Source organism: Genypterus blacodes, unplaced genomic scaffold (genome assembly GCF_046128005.1).
Source record: "Genypterus blacodes isolate CSIRO-AG114 ecotype Tasmania unplaced genomic scaffold, CSIRO-AGI_Gbla_v1 ptg000094l_1, whole genome shotgun sequence".
Taxonomy (NCBI): Eukaryota; Metazoa; Chordata; class Actinopteri; order Ophidiiformes; family Ophidiidae; genus Genypterus; species Genypterus blacodes.
Window position 1 is genome coordinate 1,852,017 of NW_027466898.1, and position 21,721 is coordinate 1,873,737.

General features: G+C 42.7%; 1 protein-coding gene across 1 annotated transcript in view; it reads right to left on the reverse strand.

The window, feature by feature from the left end:
- Nucleotides 1-14,590, reverse strand: part of plxna1a (plexin A1a) — a 201,679-nt gene extending 187,089 nt beyond the window's left edge. The window contains exon 1 of the mRNA XM_076159333.1: nucleotides 14,445-14,590. The gene's annotated coding sequence lies outside the window, so the exon portion shown is untranslated. The remainder of the gene's footprint in view (nucleotides 1-14,444) is intronic.
- Between the last annotated feature and the right edge of the window lie 7,131 nt (nucleotides 14,591-21,721).

The following is a 21,721-nucleotide window of genomic DNA, read 5'->3' on the forward strand; positions in this document are numbered from 1 at the left end:
GCTTCCTGGCACTGAATTATGAACCATCTTACATGTTTTGTTGTTATTTACACTATGGCAGTGTTCTAAGGAGCTTCCATCAGAGCCTTGCAACCAAAATTCCATGTGCTTTGGTACATTTTCAGTCAAATTGTCACACAGGACCTCAGCGTTGGGCAGCAGTCTTCTCACAGACAGCGTATTTTTGTGTCTGCATGGCTCCAAAAGCTTTTTGAACACGTCCATTCCAAAAAACACCTTCAATAGGCTTTTTCTAGGTAAACGGCGCCTCTTCCACTCTTCCATGCCAACATTTTGAGAGATGAAACAGCATAAGGAAATGTAGAAATAATCGAAAGCAGGCAAATGGTTCTGGGAAAGTGGCAGAGCCGACCACATACACTGAACTGCTTAACAAAGAAATACCGGAGTCGGGTTACAAAGCAACCCCAATAGATTCATTAAATGCCCAAGAAGACTGATATTAAGAAAATCATACGTGGGCATTTGGAGGTAAACAGGGGACGTAGGAAGATTTCAAGCTGGGTATCACTGCTGGAGGCGTAATGGGCACTGGAGTATACTGAGAAATACAAGGTTGAGCAAAGAAAGCATAACCCCAGCTAGAAAACACGCACAAATATCCTCTGTGTATCAGCTCCCCTGATAGTAAACTGAGCAAGATACAACACTTCTTCACACAAATAGATGTGCATGTCTGTGAATATCAGCAACTGATCTGATATCCTGAAACAGAGTGTGAGCAAAACTAGGGAGTAAAGAGGTTGCTCATCTAATGCATACTAATTATGTGACTGTGTGATTCTCTGTGAAAAGAAAAGAAAAATGCTCCCAAGATTGTGAAACAAGTTCCATTTATGGGGATAAAATCTGTTAATCTGCCTGTGCTGGCCTCTCTTAGCACCAGCGCCATTCATTTTCCAAAAGGACCTCTGTAGTGGGCTTACAGGACACACACACAGACACACACGTGCACACAGCCAGATGTTTGCAGAGTTGATATACTGGTCATTGGAGGAATAAACCCCCCTTCACCATGTACACTAGCTGAATGCCAACATGCAGATATTGAATGTAAACAACAAATCAACAGATATTAAGTATCACATAATCAAACAAATGGTCTTCAACCCACTACTGTGAATGGAACACTGTTGATTTGTGATTGTAACAGGCTCAAATATGACCGAAATCAATTTGTGTAATGTAAGATACTTCATTAAATGTGACAAACAGCAGTGTGTGTGCGTGTGCGTGTGTGCTATTTATACCCATAAAACACAATTCAGTGCTCTGTAATGTGTATAATTGTGTGTGGTGGCAGCTGTCTGAGATATGCAGACACAGTCATGTTCTCTCTCTCCCTGGTGTTTATGTGCTGCTTCACTTGTTCTTTATGCAGACATATTTTAAGACGTAAATTATTAAAATGTGCATCTGAAGAGGTCAACCCAGGTCACCGATGTCAATGGACATGTGTGTCCGTGTCCGTGTGTCCGTGTCCGTGTGTGTGTGTGTGTGTGTGTGTGTGTGTGTGTGTGTGTGTGTGTGTGTGTGTGTGTGTGTGTGTGTGTGTGCGCACTCTCGTCTTGCTCTGGCCCTGTTGCCTCTTTTTCCAGCTTGCAAAATGTGGAAAAAATGTGCTGGGACTCCAAGCGTGAAGCAAAGTGCCAGCAACGCAGAACCAGGACAAACACATAAAATCCATGTCTCCATTAGCTGTGGTAATGCCCAGCCTGGCACAGATTGCCCTGTTTCAGCTCGGTATTACAATTGCAATTTGAAAAACAGCAGCTGCAAACATAGACAGATATGTGGATCTAACGCCAAAATGCATCATGTAGATTGATGAGAAGACAACACTGATTGGACATAAAGTAAAGGATCCATACAGACTGCCATGTGTAATAATGATACACAATGAATAATCCATCTTCTTCAAACTGTTGTTACTTGAAAACACTGCTTTGGTGCTAACACAGCTGTGACAGTTTACAGTGTAACAGTGTGAAGAGTGGATCTAATCAGAGAGGAAGGAATGCGACCTCTCACCCTTGCCCATGACCCTCTGCAGCCGCTGTAACAGCCTTATCTGATTGGTCCGTCTGGCACAGTAATCATTTCCAGAACCGAGCGGGGCTTCCAAAAACTGGAGGCAAGGAGGGGGGGTTGGAGAGCAAGAGCATTGTTCTGTGTTGCAAAATCTTCTGTGCTGTGAGCTTCTTGAATGGAAAAGACCCTCAAATGATTGTGATGGAGCTTTTCAAACCTTCAAAAATCTCTGCAGGACAACTTTCAGTCTTATTACATCTCTCTCTCACACACGGAGAGAGGGAGGGAGAGAGAGAGAGAGAGAGAGGGGGAGAGAGAGAGAGAGCTCAGGATTGTAATCCATAACAACTGCACCACACAGGTTTTATGCTTTACTGTATATACAACTAATGCCAAGCTCAGACTACTAGTCTTCAGAAATCCTCAAAATCCGCTCATATCACACAACAGATCCTGCAGTCGTATGTCTTGACAACAATGAGGTTCTCATACTACACAATTGAGTGCAGATGAGATATAAAAATGATAAAATCTCTCACCTGGGATGGAAATTCAGATTCACGGAATCTAAAGGAAGAAGTTAAAACACACAAGAATTCACTGTGATTCAATGTTGAAATCATGTGTGTGCTAATTTCTGTAGGAAGACAAAGATGGAAAAGATGGAAACCCATTCGCTCACTGCGGCCACTGCTCAATGTCATTTTACAGACTTGTCCTACATCCACTCGAGCTACAACAAGATCTCGGATTTTGCTCAGATAATTTAATGCTTTGGGGAATTTGGGACCCTCCAAGACCGTGCAAGGATGCGCCTGAGCTTCTCAGAAGGCTTCTCAGATGATGTTTGGCCATCACCCCAAGGTTTTGTCCCAAGTTGGAAAAAATCCTCTTGAGCCAGAAAAATCAAAGCTAAAACCATGCAGTGTGAGCTTGGCATAATGTGGCAACGGTCACAGCGTAACAGCTATTAAATGTTTTACTTCACATCTGACAAATAAACATTTTTCTGTAAGTACTACTGCAATTCTTCATCCTCCTCAGCAGAGTCCCCCAGGGGTCCATTCTTGGTCCCATCCTCTTCTTATTGTTCATGCTCACACTGTCGAATGCCGCAGCTCGGTTCTTGACGGGTACAAGAACCGAGCTGCGGCACAAGACCACATTTCCCAGCACACATCCCATGGCACACTCCTTTAAAGAGTTCATTTGAAGGTTTTATTGTTTGTTTTCAAGTCATTAAATGGGTTAGCGCCTCCCTAGCGCCCTGATTTCTTATATCCTCACACTCCGTCTAGGTCACTTGGGTCGTCTGACCAGATGCTCTTGCAAGGACTCGACTGAAGCTTAGCGGTGATCAAGCATTTGCGGTAGCTTTTTTGTTTGATTGTGTTTTTATTCCTCTGTCTGTTCAGCTTCGTTTGCTACGTTTTCTGAAAAGTCATAGTGTTTTAAACGTTCTTATAAATACATTTGACTTGGCAATGAAACGAAGATAAGTCATGACAATCAGCATGTCCTGTAGCCTCAGAAGGAGAGTGAGGTTTCAATCTATTTTAGAAAGGGGCCCCAAAACTAGATAGTAGATACCTAAGACGTGCTATGTGGGAGTGTGGTTTCTCATCATATATCACATGTAGCATAAAACTTCATAGTCATGACAATATGTTGATAATGAACTGAGGCGTTCACTGTATACATGCACTGTGTAAGAACCCAAATAGCCAGTATGTCACTTTCTACCATCACCAGAAGTTGTAATTCCCCATCTTTTTCTCAGTGTTGGCCTGACAAACAAACACACACGCGCACACACACACACTGATTCCTCCCCATATGACATTATTCCCTATTCTCAACATCAGCATGCAGAGGAAACCCATCAGTAATCCCCTACTGCTCAGCTCTGGAACTCCCTGTCTATCCCATGGTACTTATAGGTCACTCACACTCTTTCTCACACACACGCACACACACGTGCACACTCTCTTCAAAAAGCCACACTCGCACACAAGACAAATGCATACACACACATCTACAAGCGTGACAGTGTTGTGCGTGTAGGTCATGGCTGTTGTACTGCTTTCTCACACACAGCAACAGCAGCAGACAGATAGACACACACACACACACACACACACACACACACACACACACACACACACACACACACACACACACACACACACACACACACACACACACACACACACACACACACACACACACACCATACACACACACACACACACTAACACAGCAGTGGTCGGAGTGTGCGTCTCAGAAATGTCACTCTTTATCGCGCCCTGCAGTTTAACCCCTTCTAATCCCATCAGAGCAACAGAGCTTTATGGTCAATTCACACTCTTTCATGCTCTCCCTCTGCATCTCTCTCAGTCCAGTCTCCAGAATAATCCCCTCAGCTGCTGTGGCCAGACATCAGACCTGCATGGAACAGACTCATCCTACATAATGACGGTGACAGGCATGCAATACAACGCAGATCAACAGTGTTGGGTGGTAAAATGGTCTGTAATACGACTTAACAGGAGATATTGAGGTAGTGATTGATTTCAAATTCCAATCATACAACAGCTACTTTGTTGAAACTATTCCCTGTTTATCAAGTAGAAATGAAAACATAGACATTGGACATCAAAGATATAAAAATGATTGAATGAATGAATCTGTGTTCAGACTCCAGACTAAGCAGATGCAGTCCGGCTCTACAAGGGCGAAGATGAGTTGGTCTGAAAATGTCTCTGATTCTGATCCAATTCCACTTCATTACACACAAAGACCAGAGGAAAAACAAAAGAAACACCTGCGGACCTGACAGGGCTCTAACACACACATACTCAATCACATCTCACTCACACAAAAATGCTGGATGTATGGTTTGTAGTAATACAAAAACACTAAGCGGTCATATTCCCCCTTTGTGAGAACGACTGATTGAGTCTCCCTGACAACTGGAGTACACTATCAATATTGTTCCACTAAATTCCCAGACGCATGCACTCCAGCCAAAAAGTGACACGTTACAAATATACTCAAAAATGATTCAGGAACTTTTTTTCAGGAAAACTTTCAAGGGACATTGATCTATTTTGCCCAGCAGTGCTGAAGTTCTTAGACCATATTTATGTCCTGCACCAAGGTAGAAACTCTCTTAACTGTTCAGGAACTGCTGGGTGAAGCTCACTCAAGACTGAACATCACCCTCTGCAAACTGTGAGGTTTCAAGACTCTACTGTGTGTATTTATATGGATAAAGAGACCCATAGAAGTCTTCTTCATCCATATTCTTTGCAGTACTTAGTTAATGTGGTGTGAATGTGATCAAGGAACTCATTGAAGGAACCAAACATTTCTTACTTCGGGTTGTTCCAGGTAAAGTTCCTAATTGAGTGCTCTACTTCTTATGCAAAAGTGGCTGTAGTTGATGAGACAAAAGAATACATTTGAAATGAAAGAATGTTGCAATGAGAGAGAAAGACAAGCCGACACACTAAACTGCAGCCATTGTGTCTGAGCAGTGTAGGTAATCCCATACAGTAGAACCGCACACTGAGGCACACAACATCAGACAGATTTAATAATGCAGGTATCCAGAAGCAAAACACAGAGAGGAGCAAGTCAAATACATCAGCACACAATGGGAAAATAAGATGTTCACCAGCCACATAATCTCCTCAGTCCCACAAGAGGAGAGAATATGAAATAGTGCATAGAGAAGCGAGCCATGAAGCCCAACACGCACACACACACACACACACACACACACACACACACACACACACAAACAGCCTACTCACACATACGAGGATGCTCAAAAACCCCAAAGCACAGAAACACTCTCTGACACTGACAAGGTATTTCAAACATTTCACAACACTGGAACGCATACAGACACACGCTCCAACGCCTACATACACGCACATATGCAACGCGTAGTAGTGTGTGTGTGTGTGTGTCGTGAATGACTGGGTTTTTTTTTTTGAGGTGCTGCCTGCAGCAAAGCCTCATGTAGCCTCTACTGGGATCTCTAAAACCAACAGCAGCAGATAACGAAAGAGAGAGAGAGAGGGAATGATGGAGAGATAAAACAGTCAAACCAGGCACCTGTGCAGCAAACCAGATGGAGAGAGAAAGACAACACGATGAAGAAGAATCCGAAGGTGTAAAAACACGTGTACATCTCATAGTTGCTAGTCTTTTTTCAAGTGTGACTGTTTGACCTGTTTGAGTTCTAATAACGATTTCATTTTAATACCATTTCATGCTTAGGCAGCATTGTGCCTCAGTGATTAGAATTGACACTTCACAGCAAGGATGTTCTGGGTTGGAACCCTACTGGGGCCTTTCTGTGTGGACTCTGGATGGACATGTCCTCCCCATGGCGTCCTATGGGCACTGCAGTTCCCCTCCATCTCCAAAGACAGGTTTAGTGGAATGGAAACTCTAAATTGTCCCTAGGTGTGAATGACTTTGTCTGTCTCTGTATATCTGCCCTTTGACAGAGACCTGTCCCTGCCTTTCGCTTCAATGAATGCTGGGATATGCTGCCCATGATAAGCAGGTGCAGAGATGAATGAATGGACTGAAGCATTCAATTTAGATTCATAGGCTATACAGTATTTTTCAGACTTTTCGGTAATAGAAACGGTGAATGAGACAGGAAGGCAGAGATAGAGAAGTATAAAGTAACGCCAAATAAAATCCCAAGCTGTGGCGAAGGAACGAAAAGAAAGAAATAGAGACAGGAAAAACAGGAAATAATAGACAGCCCCATTAGGCAGAGGTTATTGAATAAATTCATCGCACTAGACAAAAGCTCCTCCTGTGGTAGTTCCACTATTGCTTTCACCAAGCTCAACACTTTCTCTCAGAATCCGCTCCATTTGCAACCCCCTGTGTCCTTTAAATGCTAAATTGCCCATCTGTGTTGCCTTAAAATGGTAGCCATGCATCACCACCCATAAAGGTACCGATACGACGGGCAATTTCACTGGCAAAGGAGATGCCAGGGCACTGCTGCTTATCACACGAGGAAACATCAAGGTTCCTTAAATGGATTTGAAGGTGTTTTTGACCCCGGTGGTTCACTCTGTTGTAAGAAAATGAGAGCATTTTCCTTCCAGAGAACACTGCATCTCTATGTCTGTTGTGTGATCACTGCCTTTCTCTCAGACAGAAAAGCAAAGAATGTAGACGCGCCGTCAATGAATACAAAGGAAACCGTTGGGGGGGCGGGCAGATGGAGATCGACAGAAACTGCCATATTCGGGCTTGAAATTACAGTAGAGATTTTACTGAAAGGTTGTCTACAGCAGAAAAGAGCCGCATCCCCTGCTTCTACCATTTACAGCGGAAAACAGACAAACAGGTGTACACGGATGTACTAAAAGCCGAGACCTAGAGTAAGACCCATTTTTGTCTCAGCTCGTTCGGCCCTTAGTCAAGGTATGAGATCCTTTCCAGGTTAATCCTCTTTAGCAAAATAATGAGGTACTTTTTTCAATGACCGCAGATAACTGTTATTAATCTAAACTGACATTAAGTAAAATATCAGTTGTCAGGTGGTTTGTCTTATAGTTAAAGGAGCTGCACCACAAGAAACAAATGTGATAATCATGACAAGTGTGCGTGTGTGTGTGCAACAGTAATGTCCTGTCGAAGTGTCCTTGAGCAAAACACTGTACCTGCTCACTATATTAATCATGATAACAGCAAATGGAAACAGAAAATGTTCAGCCAAGAGACACATGATAGGATGCGTCCCATATGGCTCCCCAATCCTGCTCCTTGTTATCTACACACACACACACACACACACACACACACGCACACACGCACGCACACACACAGAGAGAGAGAGAGAGAGGTTTGGGGTTGACTAAGCAAGCACTCAACAAAATGAGATGAGCGGATGTGTGTGTGTGATGTTTCGGGGAGGGAGTGTCATTGTACTCGCTGACTCAGCATTTCTCCATTGACTGCTGTCATTCCGCATGGCAGGACTGGAGTGGGAGGCGCCAGGATCCGACTCAAAATGTTTCAAACTCAGGATCGATGGCACCGTTTGTTTCACTGTGGCACTGTGGGAAAGGTGTTTCTGTTGGTCCAATGATCAAACATGAACATGTGTTGTTTGTTTTGTGGGGGGAAATGGATGGTTATGAATACTGACTGGGGTTCACAATGTTGCCACTGAGATAAAAGAGAAATTCATAAAAAGGACATACTGATCCTAACCCTAACCCTTTCTAAAGACATCCAAAGCTGATGCCTTCTGCAGGTATTGAATGTCTATTAATTTGACAGTTTCAGAAGTTATACGCTAATTAAGAGCAGAGAAGTATATCCTTTGAATACTGGGTGACATTTATACTACAAGCGAAAGCCCAGTTCTATTTATATGTGTCAAATTGAGTTGCTTGTACTTGGCTGTGTAAATGTCCCATGAATCACACTGAACTCCATACTGAGAGCTGAAAATGACCGACTCAACAATCTGAATCAATACTCAAATTTAATTTAGCCATATCGTGTTTCTCACCAAACGCACATCAAGCCTGTTTAATTTCCGCATGAAAACCAATTAAATGTGTATTTGCAAACAGCTTACTGCGTGTGCCAAGTGTAGACAAATACGTGCTGCATGTCCAAATGACTTCACTCTGCCTCCCAAAACTTTAACACCTATCATTATGTCATATTTTTCCCAAAATGACAGCTCCGTGCAGTGCTCCGAGGAGGACTCTGGCCAGAGGCTGTTACAGGGGAAAATCGGGGAGATAATGAGGTGAAGATCAATATCCAACCAATCAGATCAATAGCCAGTATTTGCCTCGTACATCTGCAAAGAGATATCGGCTGAAGCAAAGTCCTTAAAAACCTCAAGGAGGAGAGAAAAGTCTTCTGATTGATTGAGGAACCCAAGTCATCCTGTTTCAATTTCTCCTCTCACCTCCTTTCCCTTTTCTCCTCGCTTCTTTTAATTCAATATCACTACTGTGGCTGGAGGAGCAGACTTTCAATTGCACTTACTCGCCCTTCGTCCCTCTGTTTCTCTCTCTCTCCCCGACCCCTCCTCCACCTCCTCCTCCTCTTCTGAGCTCTTTCATCTGAGTCCCATTGTCTGGAATACCTCTCTTTGCCTCCCTGATTACACCTGCCTTTTTCTTCTGCTCTCATCTCCTTCCACTTCTCCATTTTTTTGGAAACCTCACATCTATTGTTTCCTGACTGCCTTTACTCTTCTTCCACCCTCTGATGTGTCTTTGCCTTGTTTTTCCTCACCAAACTTAACCACGCGAATGGAAACACATTGACGACTGACAATCGCTAACTAGGTTGCCAACTGCAGTTTCAAATCAGAGTTATTGCTCTACAGGGATATTACAAATCAATTTAATTTCATTATTATTGGCGGAAATGTTGTTTCACTTACTTGAGGCCACAATGTATAAAAGATGGAGATGAAGAGAAGAATTTGCCAAAATAAAGAGAGGCTTCTGACTTTGAAATCTGGTGTGTTAAATGGATTTTAGCGTGCAAATCTGCAGAGATCATCATGATCCATAATCGTTGATAACACATTGAAACAGATTCATACAGTTGAATCAGCATCCTCTTAGGTACACAATGGCATTAGTTGCATGTTTCTGGGCTTCTTTGTTAAAGTACTGAGTCAAAATAAATGTGGCTCCTGCCCGAGCATGTATTTGAATCCACCACATCTGGATCAATATCTGCCAGTAAACTCTTTGTTGATTGAAATCCCACTACATTGAAAAATGAGGTGGGTGGGTCAGTTGGATATATCTCAGAGGAGGCCCCGCCCCTTCGATTTACAACCCTGTGTTGTGGTTGTATGTTCATTAGTGCATTTACCCATCCTGGCACGGCGCCCGGTGCTAATCACATCTCAAAAGACCCTCAGCTGACCTGTGAATATTTCATGATGTTACCTCTTTGGGGTTTTCTCTGAGGGGAAACGGCCTGATGAACAAAACAGATCAAACCCATCAGTGTTTCGTTGGACACACAGTATTATGCAGAGTTCCATATTCTGGTTTTCATTCAACAGACTTCTTCATTTTGAGTCCTCTGCAATGTTTAAAGTAAATAAAAACTCCACCTGAATCAGCTTCTATTCTCTCTTGCTGCATCACCGCTGTGCACACTTACTGAAACCATTCTATTTTAGGTCCTGTCTCTATAATGTATCCTCCCTCCTATATTACAACACAAAAAATGGGGGGTGGGGGGAGTTTGGCTTGTATCCTGGCCAAACTGCTCTGCTCCTCTTTTGCAGAAAGGTCACAGCACATGCAGCTCTTTTCCTGCTATAATGAATCCTTTGGCTGAATATCAAAAATGTCTGAAACACAGAGGGTCCGGTGTGGGACCTCAGCTTCAACTTGTATCTTCAATTCTACAGTGGGAGCACTTAGTGACAGCTGACGTTACCCTTCAAATTAAGCTGGATGCTTTTGTGCCCGGCGGTCAAGTGACCAGATTGATGGCGTGCCTCCCCCATCTTTTCCTTTCTCTCCAGCCTCCCTATCTCACTCCATTTTTGCATTTCACTCTTCCTCCTCCCTTCCATCCATCTCTATGGCCACAGGAAAGTCTAGCCGTCAGAACAGATAACAGCTGATAGATCTGTCTCTGAAAGCCATGTGCGGAAAAAACAAGAACTTAAAAAACTCTCACTCCGGCTTTGGCTTTGGTCCAGTAGTGCTATAAATATAGTAGGATAGCGGAAGGGTAAAGGGAGAGTGTGTGTGTGAGAGAGAGAGAGAGAGAGAGAGAGAGAGAGAGAGAGAGAGAGAGAGAGAGAGAGAGAGAGAGAGAGAGAGAGAGAGTGAGCAATACGGAGAGGTGCAGAGTAAAGTGATTTTGCAGAAGTATAGAAAAAAAACACGGGAGTTCAGTGATGTGGGTTCGTTGAGATATGGGTCATACACACAATGCACACACACGCACACACACACACACACCCTCACGGACTATTTTGCTGCCTCAACTGTTCAGAGAGCACAGAACATAAGGCAGAAATTGGCCATTTGGGACGACAAACACAAGTTGTTTAGTCTGCAGCAGAAGAAGAAAATGGTTTCTGAAATTCTTTTAATTGCTGACAGAACAGCAGCAGAATTATCCACATTCACTCTGGGATACCAACTAACTCCCCGAATGACCCGCACGCCGTTAGTTTCACTTGGATATAGGAAATATGAGGATGAAAAATCCCACAAATTGCAGAATAGGGTGTGTATTTTCGACCACCTCCATCTCCCACGGTGACCTGTCAGATCTGCATATCTATCCCCCCGACAAGAGATAGATACGCCGCTTCACTCTGCCCTGTGTCGTTTGATCTGCCGTGGCCTTTCACTGCAGAGGCTGCATCAAAAAGGATGTCAAAGAACTGAAAAAAAAACAGCTTAAAGAGCAAGAATACCGACACCGTCTCATCAGAAAGCAAAGCGACAACAAAAACTGCGCAACAAACATAATTTCATCATCATAAAGTCTGTTAGTGAGGTTAGACTTTCCACACACCAAAAAGAGGACGCACCGTATTGAACGTAGCCTTTCTATAATGTTGAAGTCATTATTTTCACAGCCTGTCACCATTCTGAGGATTACTGTATATATTATACAAAACAAGGCAGTTGCTGACTGTGCTCTCCCATATTCCTATTGTATCATCATTGATTCATGAGACAGGTCTTGCTGGATGTTCCTCTGAACATAATATATGACTGACAGTGACACATGGAGCCAGCGGAGGCACAGCAACACAAAGGGGAAGAGAGGGAAAAGCCTGTCACCTCCATCTGTCTATTGGGTCTAAAAGACAACGTAATCTGGTGACGACGATGTCCCGATAAACCTGTTCAATAATAATCAATACTGATATTTTGCCATTCAAACGGGACCTGATGCATTTTTGTTTTGTTTTTACAGTGTTCAACAGAGAGGAGTGTGTGTTGAACCTGACAGGGTGTCCTGATGTCACAGCCAGGACAGAGCAGAGCTGCTTGGGAGACGGCCAGGCACTCAAACTTTCGCCATTAAAGCACTGTAAAGGTTTCCAGCTAGATACTTAAATGGAAAGAACACAAAATCTATCTTGAACGTCCCCTTTAATGTTGGCAGACTATTCATCAGTAGAGAATATGGCTTTATCACTGCCGGGAACCGTGGGTTCAACTCCCGCTGGGGTTTGCTCATACAGTATTTAACTGCAGACGCTGAAGCCGCATGGAATAAAAGCTCTCCCCCACTACATGACATTTACATTACATCCTATGGACACGTTATGATTACACACTCCTCCTCTGGGTGTTTCTCAAACAAACTGAGCAAGGGGGCAACTTTATAAATCCGCTTTACTGCCATTCTATTGCCATCTTTGCTCCTCCGTCTATTTATTACAGGCACTTGAGGTATGAGGCGTCTCCGTGCGGATGGACCGCAGGGCGCGTCGTCGATTGTCTGAGGCTCTAAAACCCCAGCCGGGGTCTGAGGCTCCCTGTGGCGGTTTGGTGCTTTCACCCAAAACAAACGGTTCCCCCTGTAGGTGAGCCGGGCGAGCAGCTGGTGCGGTCTGCACTCACTTATAACGTGGCTCATAAAACTCACTGTCAGGGGACGTCCACTAGGAGAAGAAGGCTTATTGTGCAGGAGAGGCAGCTGCTTTCCAATCAAGCTCTGCCACACAGCAATTTAGATTGTAACGATGAAGCCATGCACTTTTTCAATTGACAAGGGATCCTATAACATCACTTATCATGACAATATGTTACAAAGCTACAGGACACACCAGATGTGATTAATTCACTTGAGGAACATCTACACATCTCAGATAGAAACCCATTTAAATATGAGCTGACACACAGCCTCTACAGTCCACAACACACAAAGGTTTCATGATCTCAACGAGCAAATAAGCTATAAATAATAAAGTTATATGAATATTAAAGGTTACAGGCTGCTGTCAAAGTCGTATTCGGTCTTATTCTGGGATTACAAAATGTAAAAAAACAGTGTGTCTGCAGGTGTCATGTACACCACAGCTATTATGTCACATTGCCAGAGATGTCACACCTCAGACGCAAAGTGGAGGTGAGGTCCAGGGTTATTTTCCTATTACAAGTCCAGTACTTACCCTGTCAGTCACACACACACACAGGCACACACACACACACACACAGGAGAGAAAGGGGTCTGAAATCTCAGTGTTTCTTCCTCAAACAGAATCTCTCTCTCTCTCTCTCTCTCTCTCTCTCTCTCTCTCTCTCTCTCTCTCTCTCTCTCACGCACGCACGCACGCACGCACGCACGCACACACACACACACACACATTACAGGAACTGTTCTTGTGCTTGCCAACCATATCGGTGGTTCAGTGCCCTCAGTCTCTCCACATCAGCCTGTCTGCGTCACCTACGCATTTCAAGTCAAAAATTCATAAGGTGACACAAAACTGTCAGAGCGGATGTTTGAAGCGGATCCAAAACGACGCCGCCTGTGTGTGTGTGTGTGTGTGTGTGTGTGTGTGTGTGTGTGCGTGAAAACACACACAGAAACCTCGAAAAATACCAATCTACAATTATAAGCATTTTCATCACACACACATCCATGGATACACATACTGAGACGCAGAAACTTACAAGCGCACAAAGGCACGCGCTGATTTCACTGAAACTCACGCAAGTCACACATACACACTGAACAAATACAATCTGCGTCTTCGGCGTAACGTTATGCACATGCAACAACTAAAACAAAGTGTTAATCCCATAGAAAACGCTTCTTTAGAATCATTACGCTCACCGACTACGTATTATAATGATATTGCGCCGAATTCTTATCATATGCATGAGATAGTTACACATCTCCACAAACAGTCAATTATAGAGGAGTGGTCAAAGTGTCCAAACCCCGCAGTTCCTTCCCTGTGACACAAATCAATCGTTCACTTTCACCAACTTGCCCAATTCCATCAGAAACGGAGATATGGGTGTCATACCGGCGGTAGTCCTGCTGCTCCGCTCCGCTCCGACCCGATCCGCTCCGTGTGCGCAAAACAAGCTGCCCAGTGTTTACGCGAACACACACTCACACAGACTCACAGATCAACACAACATAGACCCGGATTCACCTGAAGATCGGAACCGATCCACTCAAAGGGAGGTATGACGGAGAGGAGAGAGGAGAGAAGAGAGAAGTAGGAGAGGAGATGTAACCAACATTTCGCTCTCGAGAAGAAGAAAAAGAAGCAGAAGAAGCAAAAACGTGCAGATGGAGTCGCGGATGATTAACGACAACGGAGCGGAGACCCCCCAAAAAAGTTTTGTGTTCGTACTTACAGATCAAATCTCTCGCGTTCGTCCTGCTCGGCATGTTTCTAGGATGTGAGACTTGTGGAGGAGGTTTCCATATTTGCAGCGGCGCGTCAGGCGGCGGCGGCGGCGGCGGCGGCAGCAGCAGCGGCGCTTTCCTAAAGCTCAGAGCTCCGCAGATCCGTGCGCACAGGAGAGCAGCGCTCAGCATGAATGAGAACAGAGCTGCGGTTACACTCCGGCATCTCCTGGTAGAGAGAGGGGGGGTGGAGGGTGGAGAGAGAAAGGGGGAGAGAGAGAGAGAGAGAGAGAGCAGTCAGCGACAGGAGTGCGCCCCCTAGCCGCCTACCTCCGTAAAGACCCCTGATCTCAGACGCACCGCTCTGTTCAGCGCATAGGTGGCAGCATTGGACGCGGTACAAGCTGCGGCTCCATTATGTTCACATGGTCCTTCAGGCCTCATCCACACACAAATGACATGAGATTTGATATATTGTTGATGCAAACAACTGCTCTTGTCTAGAGGGGTTGAACGCTTCTGTCACGTCCCTGCTGCTGTGCTCTGTGTGTGTGTACTGCCTGCGTGTGTGTATGAGAGAGTTGGCGGGGTCATCTTCCTGCGTGTTTGTCTGTTATCTCCTTCATTTGAGTGATTTGAGGTGTGTGTGTATTCATTCGCTGATGTTCACTACTGAAGGGTCAACTCTCTTGAAACTTAACAAATCATATCTGCCGACCTCCTCTGCTATAAAACACAGGTAGTCTGGGCCGTTTTAGGGCCATTTTAGTTTCAAAACCTCTAATTACAGATCAAATAATGTTGCCTGAAATTCAAAGCCTATCTATCCAGACAAAATGCTGCAGTTTGGCAGATTCAGAACAGGAAATGGTTAACAATTCTACAGCACTGACTGTAATCTTGAATCGATTTGAAAACACTGCCAATCACTTTTGACTTATCATCCTGCTATTTTGCACTCACAGACCCAAACAAGGTCACCACAGCTTTTGTTTACTGTTGCTGTCATACATTTGAAATTACAAATGACAACTTATGGTAGTATTTTCAAGGACAAGCAGGTTGAATGTGTGTATATGTGTCATACATGCATTTACATCCTTTAAACGACTCACATGCAAGTAAGAAAAGTGTCAAATATGACAACACTCATCACACTCATGTTACCTTGTGCCAAAGTTCAATCATTTAATATTAATGTTTGTGTTAAGATCATATATTGTGTGATAGATCATTCATTTTTAAAAAGGTAAACACTATGCAGGTTCCATTTCTAAAATACCAAAGTCATGGGACAGTTGTGAAATAAATGTCTGTCTTAATAGTGTCATATGGACATCTAGGCAGCCCTGTGGATACCTACACAGCTTAGAGACATTAGAGACTTGATTTGTGCAAGAAAATGTTGGTAGTGCTAAGATGACCAATGAGAAAAACATGCCACCAATACCATTCGACTGGGTGGGATGTCCTATCTTTGTTTTTTTCTGTTTTTCTCTTCTCTCTATCACAGCCTATGATGTGATTTGTACTAGCCTATATCACTGTATGACATCATCCTGTAAAAACTGTATGTACCCTATGACATCACTGCAACTCCAATGTACTTGTTCTCTACCTCAGGGTCTACGTATAAAGTTTAACAACAACAATACTTTTTTCTCTGTCCCTCTCTCCTCTTTCCCCTCTTTCAATATAGATATTTATATATAAATTATCTCTAAAATATCCTACAACTGTATGTGCAATGTCGTGTACAATGTCTGCTTAAAAAAAAAACAAATCGCAACCAATACAATTTAACCAATGATGATCTGAGCTCAGAACTCAATGATCTGAAGTTGAACAATTGGTTCCAAAATATTGTAAAAGTCATCAGCAGTCAGGTTAAATGTGTGTGTTGTTGGCACTATGATAAGTCATATTTGGACATTTGCATTGGACGGGCAACTTAAACTGGAATGAAAGAATCTAAATCATAAGCAAAGCTCACAACTTACTTTAGAGGCAGAATCCATCCTGATCAAAGTTTCATTATCACTATAGAAACGCAGTTGTGGCCTGATCAGCAACCTGATAAATCAAAAAAGGCAAATACATTCATAATATGTATATTATTTTACAGGTTTCAAGGAAATTACAAATAACAAAGGATCTCAGTCTGGGAGTGTGTTTAATGGAAGGCAATTCTTTAAAGAGGATACATTATTATTTGTTAGATGTTTGATGGATACATCACAATGCATCTTTACATCGTTATTGTCAATCCTGGATTTAGTTTAGCAAAATATCAAATCACCAATCAAGTTATTTAAACATCTAATTATCAACGGTGAGATGTAAGAGCATGAGTGGAGAAGAAGAAGGAGAAAAAGAGGAGAAGCATTAGTTTACATGCAAAACAATCCTATTTATTTAGTATTTAACCTCAGGTGAGGATCCATTAATAGTGCTTAACTGCTTCTGTTGTCTGGGTTACAGTGTGAGTTCTGGCTAATATGAGACAAGGGAGCAATGAATTTGCTGCTTGTAGGATATTTCCTCGCTGATGTACGTTTAACTTCCATCCATTGAAATCATCTGCAAGAATCTGTGTAGTATTTCTGCAGCCTAAGCCGCTGCTATGTGCTGTGACCTCTGTGGTCCTATTGTGCGTATAGATGCTGATATTTCTGCCCATATTAGTGATGACTAGGGAGTTTTCATACAGGGCCATGGGGTGTTAGGTTCCTCCCCTCCACGCTGAGGTAGAGGATGTGGTTACACATATGATACTCTGATTCTCAGATTACTGTCCGTGTGCATGTATGTGTGTGCGTGTGCGTGCGTGAACATCCCTTCCGCTCAACTCCCATTGTCTAATGTCGCTCAGTGTGGCACTGCCGGTCTCAGAGTTTATTTCTTAGGCTAAAGAATCTCTGAGTCATGTCGTGCTGACCTGGCATGCTTTGTACAGCTGTAATCTTTATTGACAAAATGCTATTTATAATGTGCTTGTACAGCTTTGGGATTTTGGAGCCCCAGCGAAAGCAGAAACTGCCTGTTTAACTGATGAATTAGAGACTATGACCTCTTAAAGACACGATAAATCTTCATAAGATAAAGTCAGTGTAAATGCCTCTGAGCGCTATCAAAGTGATGGAATTTAGATCAAAATTCCAAAAAAGGAATAAACAACACATTCTTATGTCTTTAATTAGCTTTATGAAGATTATTGACTGCAGGTCATGCGTACCCTCCCATGATTTTACATCAGGAACAGTATATTGATATCATTGAAACTCTTTAATCACCTCCACATTTTTCATCAAAGAGACACGCAGCAGTAATGGCACCTTTGGGAACACAACAGTCTCCTGCTGCACTATTGCACCTCTGAAATCGATCAGCGTTGGTACTAACCTTACACTTTTACTGTTAAAGGAGAAATGTTGATTGATCTATATGTTATTGTTTTAATTTAGGGGAAATGTTGAAAAGAAATGAAAATACGTAATGTCCTATCACATTGATCCAAATCCATTCTCCTGTGTTGTGTCACCACTGTGCACAGCGACTAAAACAGTTAATTTGAGGTACTGTCTCTTTAAGCCTACCCAGCCCAAAAAAGCCTGCTCTGCTCTGATTGGCCAGTCACATGTTTATGGAGGGGGTATGTATCTCAAGTAAAAGTACCAAAAGTAGGGCTGCCTTTCAAAATCTGTATAAATGAAAAATAAAGAAATAAAATTGTGCATGTTCAAATAAAGGGCTTAACTTAAATAAACTGAAACTTCAATAACATAAAGGGAGCAAAAGCTTGAATTTCCCATTTTGTTTCACATCTTGACTCAACAGTCTCAACCAATTTTACAGATAATAAATCTCAACACATCTTAACCTTTGAACATTTGAACATTTTACATTTGAACAGCGCATCACATTCTTCCCCTCTTATATCCTCTACTTTTTTGTTCAGCGAGAGAATTGAGCACTAGCTTGTCCTGCCAGGATTTGAAATCTGGGCTTGAATGGAGTCAGGGCCGTTCTCATACACATGTGAAGGTGCTCATAGGCCATCATAGCCTGTTCGAAACCTGTATGTTTGTCTCATAGTGCCGTTTTCACGTTGGCACTTTAATACGTACCTGTATCGCGTTCTTTTTCATTCTATCGTCTTGAACTTGCCACTGACTCGCTCACCTGTCTGCACTGTAGAGCAACAATGTTTCCCGCCTGGAATGCACAAACTTGATTGGCTGAGTAGTGTCACGTGGTAACTCGCATGCGATTGGTCTGTGCGTTTTCCTTTGCTAAACCATTACCGTAATAACAAAAAAAAGCGGCGCCGGTTTTTCAAAAACAAAAGCGCCCCGTCTTTTAAATCATAACCTTCTGTTTTGGTTGTAGGTCCGGGTCCGTATGGGACGGCTTCCGAGTCCGGACTCGGGCTGCGGTCCGCCTATTGGTGACCTAGGATCTACAGTATGTCTCATCAGCAATCCATTACACGTAATATAACAGGATACATCCTACTGCACTGCAATGAGTTCAATTGTGAAAATCCGCCTCCATCCTTCATGTTATCCGTACGTGTATGCGTGTGTGTTGTGGACACGCCTCCGGCCCCTCCACGGCTCCACCTGACAGGAACAGGCAAAGAAAACGGTGCTGCCGCTGTGAGAAATGGAGAAACAAATCAATAATAGTGGAGATATGCGAGTCCAAATGGAGTTCACTGATACAAAAATGTCAGAGACGACGCAATCACGGTGCTATTCCAAGTTTTATCTGGTACTTTTTGGATTGGAGATTGTGGATGTTTATCCCAATACACTGATGTGACCGCCCTTAACATAAACACGTTGTACAAGAAAAGGACCCATCAGAAACAAAGCTATCAGGGCAAATCAAGACTCACAGGTTTGTCTTACTCCATACATTTCTTTTGGGGTGATTCAAAATTTCAGTTCTTGACAATATTCAGCAGATAACCCTTGCTATAGACATAAGAAATGTATAACAAAAAGGATAACAAAACTCCTTTATCTCACAAATTATGATATTTACATGTAAAGTTTGCAAATGTAAAGTCTAGTTTCCTCCGATGTTGTTTGAGAAAACTCCACATCTATCTTTGTTACTACTATGAAGCCACATTGTTGATATATAACAACATATATTGTGAAAACACAATTTCATCTGCACCAGAGATACAGGAACCGAACCAGGAGACAGTGTTTAGAAAGCTTCCATGAGTGTGTGTGCATGTGTATGTGCGTGTGTGTCAGTGAGTGCTTTAGCCTGTTGTGAACAAAAATGTGTTTTTGACCAGTTCTCTTTTCTTCCTGTCACAATCTCTCTCTGCCTCGTGTTCTGGTTTGCGTCTATCTGATTCCATCTCTACCCCCCTCTAACCAAGCCTTGATCAACACCGTCCATTTAAGCCCATGCCGGCTGATGCCAAATCATAATTAAAATCTCCACAGAGAGTCAGCTGAAAAGGAAACTAATTAGGTATAAAGAAGCATGTTTTCCCTTCATTTCTGCTGCTTTTCGACACAAATCAAATTAAGGCTGCAACTTTTTGAGTACTCGAGGTCTCGGTGTGCGTTTGTTGTTGGTTCTCCAGTGTGGAGGAGAAATCAGAGAATGGTTGTTGTTTTTTCCTTTTTGTCAATTTTTTTTGCATTTGTTCATTTTCTTGCGTGTTGTTTTTGGTTTTTGATCAGTGGCAACATCAGAGCGATTCGTGTGACAGATTCAATTCTGAGATCAGGTAGATGAAGAGCAAGAATGAAAATCAGAGAGATGGGTGAGAGATATAGAGAGAGAGAGAGAGCGAGAGAGAGAGAGAGTGGGTGGGTGGTGTCGGCATTTGTTCAGTGCAGCAGCTCGATGGATAGCCAGACTTCACTTGTTTTTTTTTCTCTGCTAGATCTCTATCGCTTGCACACACACATACAACACACACACATACACACACAAGCACATTATACACCCACACACTCTACACACAGGTGCAACTAAAAGGCCAGACTACTACCTTCTTCTTTCTTCTTTTCTGGATGTGTCGGTAATTACAGCGTGGACGTAATGGACAGCAGTGGGGCTCCTAATGCCACGGCCTTTGGAACTGTGCATGTGTGTGTGTGTGAGAGAGAGAGTGAGTGTGAGTGTGAGAGTGAGAGAGAGATGTTTCTTTTTCCCATCTCTACTTTATGTATTTACACATTGAAATAATCAGCTTTCAATTGGGTGAATGAGATAAATGTATAAGCGTGTTACATTACAAAGTTTTGCATTCACAGTAAAGGAATCTGATAATAAAAGTCAAATGTACAAAGAAATGCCTTTGGGGTGTTACAGCAGTTTAGGGAGAAATGTGCGGTCTTGGCATAGCTTTGCTCTCTGAGTGCTTTCTTGTTGTGCTTCCAGGCCATCAAATGTTGTGAAACTTCTGCAACAAAAGTGATACGACACAACTAATAAACTCATGTAGCATGAAGAATCCACAGTCATACCACTTATAAATATCACTCACACACACAATGAACATTTAAATCCTACCCTGCATGTATTAAGTATTTAACTGTGTATTCAACTCCTGCCACACCAATATGATTTGTTAAATACAAGTTCAGTTACATTTGTAATTCATTGCATTACAATACGGCATATTATCATCAGGACAGCATTAAAAAGGTACATTTAGTCTATTGTCTCGTTAATTATCCTGCTGCACGGCAAATCAGTCAGTGGCCAATTAAATGAACCAGGTGCCTTATCAACAGCTATTGCTTTGGCACAGTGTTTAACGTTTTTAATTAGATTTTTTCCTCTTTAATATCAACAAAATTGCCCAAACAGAAAGCAAATCCAGTAAGTTAATCAAGCTACTACAAAGTAGATTGATCTATTTGGAAAGAAATTGCATTCATTATAAAAGGGGCAGGTACAAAGCTTTCAGAATCTGCTTGTCAGGACGATAACATGCAAACACTTTTGCATTGGGAGAGGAATTCATCCCATTCTGCTCTGCTCATGCGGATTTAAGTAACACCAACAATTTTGTAAGAAAGTCAAACATTTTCCTCAACATTTATCCTCATTACATGCTGTGATGTGCACAAACAAACTTTCCTCAGATCACTTGGTTTAACATTCACATTAACATCTCATTTAAAAAAAGAAAGAGATTCATTCATTTTGCACGGAGGCGCAGCTACATGTGGATGGACTAAGCAGATACCGTCCATACAAAATTGTCCGACATAGACGAGCTGTTGCTGTTGTTGTTGTAGAC